Source organism: Acartia tonsa, chromosome 5, assembly GCF_053477335.1.
Source record: "Acartia tonsa isolate MP-2025a chromosome 5, ASM5347733v1, whole genome shotgun sequence".
In the NCBI taxonomy this organism is placed as follows: Eukaryota; Metazoa; Arthropoda; class Copepoda; order Calanoida; family Acartiidae; genus Acartia; species Acartia tonsa.
Window position 1 is genome coordinate 40,213,550 of NC_137264.1, and position 10,758 is coordinate 40,224,307.

Genomic DNA, 10,758 nt, shown 5'->3' on the forward strand with positions numbered 1-10,758 from the left:
TTTTTGATAAAATTAGGTAAATATTATTTTACTGAGTTTTTGATATCCATTCTGGCTCTACAATTAACTTTGTCCGTAACGCAATGACAGGCGTACTAATCAGAATTGGAATTAGATTTTGTGAATTTATTGTGTACTTGATTATTTGATAAACCTTCTTTTCAACATTTTGATTTACTGAACTGCTCCATGAACTCTGTCCCTCTTAAATTTATGCTTCGCTACTTATGGATATTTTGTTTGTTAATGATGAAATTTCTTAATATGATCCAGCGCTTGAAAAAGCGGAACCCACTGGAATAGGATAAAAATGCACTTATTGTGCTGTCTGAAAAATTATAAAATGCTTAATTCAACATATTTTTATTCCCCTAGACTTAACATAATCATTATTTTAGGATTCTCTTGAGGTTTCGTGATCTGAAGCATCTTTGTATTTCTGTAAAGGTATTTGTTTTAAAAGAATTCCATACCTAAAACAGACTGAACATGTAAAGAAAACTGAAGTAGTAGGTTTTGTCGTATTTTCACAGTAGCTTCTCTGCTGGGGGCTCTAACCCTGTGGTGCATATATTAACATTTACTTAACCTGAAATATCCTATCAAAAGGAACTGAGTATGACAAATTTCTCTACTTCGCTTTTTTTTTTCATTATTCGAACAGACTAAATGATGATACAATCACGACGGTCTACTGAGTCCAAAATTGCTGACAACTTCATTCTAAACCTAACTTTCTGAACATATTTAGGTTTTAAAATTTTTAGCTCTAGGTAAGAAAATTCTAATAATTATCTTTTGATAATAGATTTTTTTGCTGCACGGAGAAATTGGACCTGAAACCTTTTCTTAAGGTAAATGATTTTATCTTTTTCATGATAACGATTTTATTTTGCGTTCGTATGGAGTATTGAAAAATTAACGTTCATAATGAGAATTTTTTTTTATTAATTTGAAATGATGACCAACGTACCGCCCCAATCTGAATTATTTGATGATTGGTTTTCTTTAATTAACTGATCTTAAGTTACCATTTTCTATACATTGTTAGCTTTAATACTTTTTAATTCCTAAATCTTTTCTTAGTGTTTATAACTTCAACAAGTTCAGTATGATGATGAAAAGCTAGTATTTATAAGGTAAATAAAACTTTTTCCATGAATGAGCATCTTGTTAAAATGATTATTTTACAGCGACGAGCGGACATAATTAAATTATGATGATACTAACTGTTATGATTTCGTCTTTGATTTATTTTTATGTCTCTTATAATGCATTGTCTAATATTTTTTTTTATGTTTCAGGACCAATTCAAGGTGTTCATTTCTGATTTTGATTAAGGTAAGTTGAAATATACTTCAACTTAAGATTTTAAAAAATTGTGTATTAATATTCATGATGAATAATTGGAATTACCGTTTGATTTCTTGTGAAAATACAACTGGCTGTTATTTCTGAATCTAAATATTTATATATTTTTGTCTTAAACACAGATTTACATGTAATTTATCTTGTTTTACTATTTTAGAATGGGTTGTTAATCTTCTGTCAAATTGTCTTCGATTCTGTTAACATAGGTATGAATATTGTTTTATTTGTAAGAAAAGTACTTCCTTTTGTAATCTATCCAAAAGTAAGTTAAATTTTGGGTATTGTTGCGCTACATATACGTTTGCATGATGATTCACTTGCCCTCTCAGAATTGTAACTGTTGACTGGCAATAAAGTATACGCTATACTGAAAAATTAAATAAAGTTTTCAAATCATATTAAAACTTGGTTGCCGTTAATCTATTTTATTTTGGTTCAGGCATGGTACTCTACAATTTTATGACTGAACAAATGGCGAAGGTATGTTCATCACTTTTTAGTCTTTTCTACAATTCACTGGTTTTTAACGCCATTGGGTACATTGAGTATGTTCTTTAGTTTTCCGTCTGTCTGTAATGCTAGAAATGCGGAAGTTTTTAAGTTTTTTTTTCTTATCTTTTTTAAGTGTTAAAATTATCTGTATTTCCATCAATAATTTTGTGCTCTGCTTTTGTATGTCGTCGTCCCTGCTTCTTATTTAAAGTTTCTTTAAAAGAAATAACATTTTTTAGAGATATTTTTTTATTTAAATGATTTTTACTTACCTCTTAAAAATTATTATTATGTAGATTTGAATTATGAACGTAAAAATTTTAAATCTATATTTTATTATTTAGGCTAGCTCTTTAATGTGATGTGGGGAATCTATCCTGGCTGTTTGAATATTCTAATTAGGTAACTATAGTTTTTAACTTTTTGAATCCTTGGTAACAATAGTTTTGAATGATGTATATATTCACAGACCTGTTCCGAATTATAGTGAAGAGAATTGAATCCTGATTTTTTAAAGTTGCATTATACTTTCATTGTTGGTAAAATTTCTTTACTAATATTTCATTTTAGGCTGGCTGCGGATCAAGTCAATCTAGAATTAAGTATCTGGATTTGCTCTGTGTAATTAGGTATCTATTGTTTTAATATTCCTGAAATTTCTAGTGTTACTTTTTATACTTTATGAGGTAATTTAGCAACATCCTGATTATAATGATGATAATATCTTCTAACTATGTTCTAAATAAGTACAGGGGTGTATATTCTGCACTAGATTTATTTTTTTCCCTGCTACAAAATTTTTTAATTATTAAAATAATTCCTTTATTCACCTCTATCCCTAATTTTTATTGTGGAATTTTGAATCCTGTACGTATAAATTTTAAATCAAAATCTTTATATATATTTAGGCTAGCTCTTTAATACCCTGTCTGTTTGAATATTCTAGGTAGGTAACTAATAGCTTACTATAGCTTACTCGTTGAATCTATAGTATAAAGATTTAAAATGATGTTTATATTGACATACGTGTTCCGAATTTAGTGAGGATAATTGAATCCTGATTTTAAAGTATATTATACTTTCATTGTTAGTAAAATTTCTTTACTAAATATATTTCATTTTAGGCTGGCAGCGGATCAAGTCAATCTAGAATTATGTATCCGTATTGGCTCTGTGTAATTAGGTAACTAGTTTAATATTCCTGAAATTTCTATTGCTACTTATTATAAATGATGAGGTAATTTAGCAACATCCTGATTATAACGATGATATTATCTTCTGACTTTGTTTTAAAATAAGTAGTTAAACATATTCTAAATATTGCAAAACTAATATTTAATATCTTTTAGAATTTGGATCCGAATTAACTTTGGACTGTTAGTGATTGAAGGTAACTAAATTTAATGTTATAAATGTTTTAAGCTATTAAGTATGCACTTTGGTATCTCCAGTATGTGATTTATTATTCCATATTGGTCGTTATGTTGCTAGATTAATTACAGGCTTCATCGTTAGTTCTTTTCCTTTTTTCTGTGGAAAAGATACTTGGAAATTACCTGGGACAGAATTTTTGAGTCGCTATATTTAAACCCCCCCCCCCCCCCCCCCTTATATCAGAACTGTACTTTATCGAAATGCTAAGCTAAAGGAGGGGGATAGTTGCTTATTTATTTATGTCCTTATTTGCTAGCCTGTGGAAATAAGGCTAAAACTAATATTATTCTTATTCAGATCAATTGAAGTTTTCTGACTAAATAATTCGGAAGATATATTTCAACAAGTAATTAAAGCTTTTTATTTATCTTTTAATTTATTTAGCATGTTCTTTCTATGATGAGATTAATAGCAACATCCTCTGATTTTAATGATTATGAAAATATTTCTGATAATTGTAATCCTAAACAAATATAAAAACTTTAAGGCTAACGTTAATATAATTCTTATTTAGAATTTGTGACTGAACTGACTTATCTTCTGGGGGTAAAATTAAGAGGTATATATAATTTATCATTTTTTAGTAAATAAGGGAATATTTGCATACATTCGTAATATAAAGGGATGGGAATCCGTCAAATTTTTGGACCAGATTCAGATTGTTAAAAAAAATTGCGGATTCCGGATTTTAGCAAAATTTTATGTCTCTTTTTAAAAATTAAACAAATTAAGTGCTACACATGTCCTAAAAATTAATGTTCTTTGTTTTCTATAATTCACTTCCGAGAAACAAGATTTTATATATAATTATGATAATCTTTGCCTTCAAAAAGCGGGAGTTGAAAGAAAAAAACTCAAGACGCTAATTTTAGCCTACTAATAAGGAATTTAAATCCGCTATTTATAAACTGAATCAGATTCTAAAATTTAACAAAAATTTTTCGGATACGGATTGCCAACCCTAGTAAAATACTTATTAAATTGTATGCCTATCCCTAGATATTGAGTTAATTTTCAGTGCTGGTAGGGTGTTTTATACGGGCAATTTTGCGTGAAACTGAAATAACGAATGTATGTAAATCCTTCAACTCCTTAATATGATGTTATTATTTAAGCATAGTTCACCTGACCTATAGAGATGAAAATTGTTAATACTGATACGATTCTTTACTTTAAAATGTATAATGTTTAAGCATATATATTAACAAACTTTTTTTTTAGGTTGTGGATGAATCTTTGCTGAATAACTTTTGACAATTATGGCTGTAAATTTACAGCTGTTAAGTGGTCACCACTGCATGCTCAACATTAATTTGCATTAATATATGTTTTAAATTTGCCTATTAAACTTAATAAATTTGAAAAATATAACTTTCCTTAACGCTTGAGTAGCGAGGCTTCTCTATAATTTGAAATGTACACCTTATCTTATTTATGGGATAATTTTATTTTTCGGCTCTTGTGCTATATATGTGCGGATAGTGCCAAAACTGATCAAAATTGCCATCAACGTGGAGCACAATGGAATTTTAAACCATTAATTCTGACTACCTATTGGCAGCTTCTACCTATTACAACGACTTTTTCTGCTCGTCTAAACTGTTAAATCTTTCTGCCGAAATATCCTAGTATATTAAGTAGTATGCTGTTTTGTCTGTTGCGAAGGATCTTGGTATCCGCTGAACAAATCGGGTTCACCTTAACAGGGTAGCTTCTCATATCCCGGGAAGGTTAATAACTAATTTGGAGGAAGGTACCCTAAAAAAATCGCTGGATCTTAAAATCATTCAGTGGTGAGTATTTACAGCTAATCCCAGCACGGCATTTCTTGAATTGCTGTGCTCTCATTGGTGGAAAGTTGGCTCACCACTAAAGATCCAGCTCTGACAGTTGTAGAAAGAAAAGCAAAGAATAAACAATCTATTTTGAAGGATTCGTACATTCTTAGCTTTGTTAGATTATTAATTAGTCTAATTTACAATATATTTTTTAGTAGCGAAGCTACTCTATAATTTGAAATGTCCGTCCGTCTTAGTTTGGGGGAAACTTAAATTTCTCGGCTCCTATAAAAGATAAAGGCTGAAATTTTTGACAACATTACTATTATTAAGGAGCACAATCTATAATACAAAGTAGAACGATGTCTGTCTGTCCGTCCGTCTGTCCGTCTGAAGCTTAAGATCTCGGTAACCACTGAACCGAATGAGCTCTACTCTTCAGGGAATATACCTACTGGTCCTGTGGTGGTTTTAAGATATTTTCTTGAGGGGTGGGACACCCCTAACCCCCCCAAAAATAAAAAAATCCCCCCCTTAGGGGAGACTTCAACGTCAAATAAGGTGGTATCGTACATAAAAAATTAAATTTAACAAACAAAAACATTTAAAGTGCCACTAGAGGCCTCTAGGGGCGTAGCCGCTAGTTAACTATAAAACATCAATGGCGGTCGGACTGCTTTTTAGCAAGTTTTAGGCTATTTTTCACATATTTCTCTATATCAAATGTTTATGGTCAGATTTCCAAAATTTTTTCAGTTAAAGATATCAAAATTGAATTTCCTGTCGATTTAAGAAAACAACTATGACGGTCAGACTGTCTTTAAGCAGGTTTTAGGCTATTTTAGTATTTTTCACATTTTCTTACATACCTTTGGTGTTTATGGTCCGCTTTCCAAAATTTTTTCAGTTAAAGATATCAAAATAAAATTTTCTATCGTTTAAAGAATACAACTATGACGGTCAGGATTGCCTTTTTTTTAAAGTTTTTTGGTATTTTTATATTTTTTACATTTTCCTCATATCTTTGGTGTTTATGGTCCGTTTTTTAAATTTTGTAGTTAAACATATCAAAATTAAATTTCCCGTTGTTTTGAGCATCCACTATGTAATTTACTTTAACCATCAGTCAGTTTATCATAGTTCTTAAATATAAATATTAAGAAATTAAAACAAATGTTGAAAAGGTTTCGTGATATTTTCCTAATATACATGCTTTTGACAACTAATATCTAAATTCTTATTTAATTGTTTGTGCTTCGCTACTTATGGATGTTGTCATCCTTGTTTACTTTACTACTTAATGGATATTGAGATTGTCTAATTATTGCCTGTTGTATCCATATACTAAAGTGACAGGAGGTTTGTCTGTGTATCTGTGCCGAAGAATCTCGCTAACCGCAGAACCGATCGGGTTCTCATTAATAGGGTATATTCTCGTATGTCCCGGGAAGGTTTTTAACAGAAATTGCAAAAAAATCGAAATTTTTTATTCTTAACTTTAGAAAAGAGAGTTTAACGCAACATAGACATATTTTAGATATAAAAAAACCTTTAAAGTGCCGCTAGTATCTTACAAAGTAGTAAGCGATTTTTTGTCCGGTATTGCTAACCGCGGAACCGAAATTGTTAATTTAATATTGGATTAGCTCGAATTTTCCCCCTCCCAACTTAAATGCCTCTAGGGGCGTAGCCGCTAGTCCTTATAATAAAGTAACACGATGTGTGTTAGTCTTTTTAACCGAGGGATCTCGCTAAAAACATAGCAAGAGAACCCAATCGGTTCAAAGGTTCGTGAGATACTTTGCTACAGATAAACAGTTTACCACCTTATAAAACAGGATAGGACACTTAAACACTAATGAACGACATCAATTTTGACCTTTTCCGGCCCACTGTGCAGTGTAATACGGAATTTCATTAGATCTAGAACATGTAAATACAGACTCATAAATTTGGTCAAGGAAGTGAAAATTCAAGCGGCTACGCCTCTAGGGGCACTTAAGGAGGAGAGAAATTTTTATTGTAGATTTAAAAAGTTAGAGCAAAAATTTTTGGGGATGATTCTTTATTGCTTGTGATGGGGATAAATCTACCAATCCCCCTTTTGAAGTTTAGATTTAAGAAGAAAAGTTTATAACAATTTTTTTGGAGGGGTGATTGTTTTTTCTTGTGACGATTTCCCTTGGAAGGGTAATGGTAAAATAGTTATAAACCTTCCCTGTAACAGTTTGGTATAATTTAGAAAGCGTAGCAATTTAATAATCGATACCAGTAAGTCCATACGTCCATGTAAAACAGACTGTTTTTAAAAATAATTTTTGTGTGAGGTTTAAATGTCCTTTGCTAATTTGGAATTATGATACCTAGAACTACAAGGTACAATGTTAAAAACGAAACATGTGAATATGGGAGGTTGCATGATTATGTTAGGTTAGCTTACACAAACCAATCTAACCTCACATAATCACGCAACCTCTCCAATCGGATTCTCTGGGATAAGATTACTACGACGAAACAACTACTATATAGCGTTGACATTCGTTTATACTTCAGTTTGTCTTTCTTTTAAGAGCTTCGCTTTTATGGAGGTCATAAAAATCCATAAATAAAAGTAAGAGGATGTGTGTGTATTTATCTGTCTGTTCCAAAGGATCTCGCTCCTTTATAGTGTAGCTTCTGGGAAGGTTCAAACTTTTTGTGGGAGAGATACAACAATCCTCCGAAGAAAACTTGCCTCTTAAAAATTATCCCGCCCATTAAATTATTTTTCTTTTTGAAATAAAATGGAAGAAAACCATGGACGTTCTTTACTAGGATCCTTAGGCATAGGCGTGTAGGCTACCAAAAATAAGGGGTTTTGATACTTCCCCCAAGGGGCCTACCCCCATTTACCCCTCTACACAACCCTAATGCAGCCAAGGGGGTTGTCAAGTATATAAAAAAGTCACACCCATTTGCGCGACAATTTACCAATTCTATTTTTAAAGTTTTTATATTTAAATAGTTTTTAAAAGCGAAGCTTTTCTATAATTAGGGTCGGTCCGTCCGTACGTCCGTCCGAGATAGATAGCTTTTATTCGTTAATATAGGCATGTTAGAATTGTCCTATCGATTTCAAACTTTGCATGATGATTCCTGTAGTAGTTGGGTACGATTTAGAAAGCGTAGCAACTCTATAATCATTACCAGAATGTCCGTACGTCCATTTTAAACATGTTGATTTTTCTACTTTTTTAACAACAAATTTTCAAGTGTTTTAATTATCCGTTTGATCTGATTTTTGGTATATTGATTTCTGGGACAACAAAGAACAATATTATAAGCGAAGCAACTCTATAATCAAGTCCAGAAATGTAAGTATGTCCATAAACATTATCCTGTTTTTAAGCAGTTTTTCAACAAATTTACCTACAATTTTGATTCGACATTTATACATTTATGTTCCGATTTTTCAGTTCAGATACTATATAAGTGTTAATGTCCGTTTGTCCTACCGTTTCAGTGCTTCGCTTTTATGGATGTTGTCATCCTTGTTTTACTACATCTTCATGTCTGTTTGAATAAATATACAAAGTTGTAAGTTATTTTGGAAATAGTCCCTTTCGTGGCAACGCCCCTTAAGGGGTGATTCGTCGTATTTTTAAAATGGCTTTTAATAGGCTATTTGAGGTTCGGTTATACTGGGTTAGGTGATTGCCCCGCAGGGTTAGAAATAGGAGAAAAGCTACTGTGAAAATACGAAGAATCGCCCCTTAAGGAGCGTTGCCACGAAAAGGACTATACCCGTTAATTTTGTCTAAAGCTTTGGATTTAATTAACTACTTAACCGATGGATTTCTCTATTGTTCTAGGGAAGCTTTACTCATTTCTTGAGGTGGTTTTAGGCTATTTTGTAAGTTAAGGCATAGTGGGGTTTTAGTCTAATTTCTAGCTTTTTCTTACCCAATTAAGTACAGCGCCCCTAGATGCTAGGGGCGAGGCCACTACTTTAAGTATATTACTAGCGGCTACGCCCCTAGAGGCCTCTAGTGGCACTTTGAATGATTTTTTTTATCTAAAATATCTAATTACAGAAATAATTGGTTTATGTTTCGTTCAAGTCTTTTTTTCGGGAGGGGTAATTTTTTTCTATGTGCGATTTCTCCTGAGGGTACCACCATCCCTCAAAATAGTTATAAACCTTCCCGGGACTTATGAGAAGCTACCCTGTTAAGGAGAACCCGATCGGTTCAGCGGTAAGCGAGATCCTTCGGTACAAACACACAGACAAACACTTAGACATCCTGTTACTTTAGTATAAGGATATGTTGTTCAGCATGTGAATCTAAGACATATTTTAATTTACATTAAAAGGCCCACACCCTCCTATACCCTCCAGACCATAAAATAACACCCCTAATGTTGTTTCTTATACACACCCCTCTATTTTGGTAGATGTTTTTTTTCGCATCGCGCACTCACCTGGCATAGGCATGAGCACGCCACTGTCCTTAGGTATGATGTTGTGTTATTAGAGAAGCAACTTTATAATGTCCTTTTAACATTTTCTGTATAAAGGTAAAGGGAACTATCCACGAACGAGAGCAAGTGATTCTAAGCACCTTCCAGCATTGATCCATAGTATTTTATAAGTAAATATACTAGGTTTTTGTTTAACATTTGGTTTATCATCTAATTGGGTTTTACCATGGTTTTAGAGGAAAAAAATTTAAAATGTAAATCGTTTTATGATGTAACCAAAATTACACGTTACCAACCCTTTTTCTAATTATGCATTTTTAATCAAAATAATATACTTTTGTGTCAAAGCTTTTAAAAAACAGTTTGAACTCATCAAAACATTTGATGATAATGCACCGAAAAATGCTTTACATTTCAAAGATTTTTTCATATAAAACCGTGGTGAAACCTAACTTTTTAGTCGATAAAAAAAATATTAAACAAAAACCTAGTATATTCACTAATAAAATACTATGGATCAATGCTGGAAGGTGCTTAGAATCACTTGCTCTCGTTCGTAGATAGTTCCCTTTGGGATCGATCTATACAGAATTTTTGGTTCAAAATCAATGATGTCATCCTTTTTAGATCGTACAGAACTGTTATAATTTTTTAATCTTTCGCTTTTATGGATTGCTCAATCGATTTAACATATGAAATCAAATAAAAGAAAAACTTTTTATCCGTTTATTAACAACAATTGATTAAATATTTTTAGAGATAGTCCTTTATAAAACAAAATAATAATAATAATATAATAAAGATAATAATAAAACCATAAAAAAATTACATTTAATAATATAATAACATCACAGTAATTTTACACAAATTTAAATATTTTTCCTGAATGAATTTTTTTCTTAATAAGTTTAGTTAATCTTTGACAAGGATGAAAATTTCAAAAACATAAACATTTTGATTTTGTTATTAGGATTTGAATGATAACAAATAAATAGTTATCAATAATTGAGATCACATATTCTAATAAAAATATAACAAAATAAAAGGAAAATATTAACAAAACTTCTGGAAGATTTTGAATACACTTACAATAGGCAAGTCAGTGTTCTTGACATATGCAAAAAATTTCTAGACTTTTAAAGTATTGCACATTCATCTTTGGTTTCATACAACTTTTACAAATATAGAATATTTTTATCTTATCATAATTCATATAAAATAA

The 10,758-nt window shown here is 31.2% G+C and overlaps 1 long non-coding RNA gene and 1 other non-coding gene across 2 annotated transcripts; both read left to right on the top strand.

The window, feature by feature from the left end:
- Nucleotides 1-950: 950 nt before the first annotated feature.
- On the top strand, nt 951-1,018 carry LOC145320413 (small nucleolar RNA SNORD31). The gene has a single exon (XR_013880199.1). It is a non-coding gene; the product is annotated as a small nucleolar RNA SNORD31 (small nucleolar RNA).
- Nucleotides 1,019-2,222: 1,204 nt separating this feature from the next.
- LOC145319499 (uncharacterized) lies at nt 2,223-4,668 on the top strand. The gene is made up of 8 exons (XR_013879896.1): nt 2,223-2,265; nt 2,434-2,492; nt 2,772-2,809; nt 2,988-3,046; nt 3,213-3,253; nt 3,595-3,643; nt 3,812-3,856; nt 4,519-4,668. It is a non-coding gene; the product is annotated as an uncharacterized LOC145319499 (long non-coding RNA).
- Nucleotides 4,669-10,758: the final 6,090 nt, after the last annotated feature.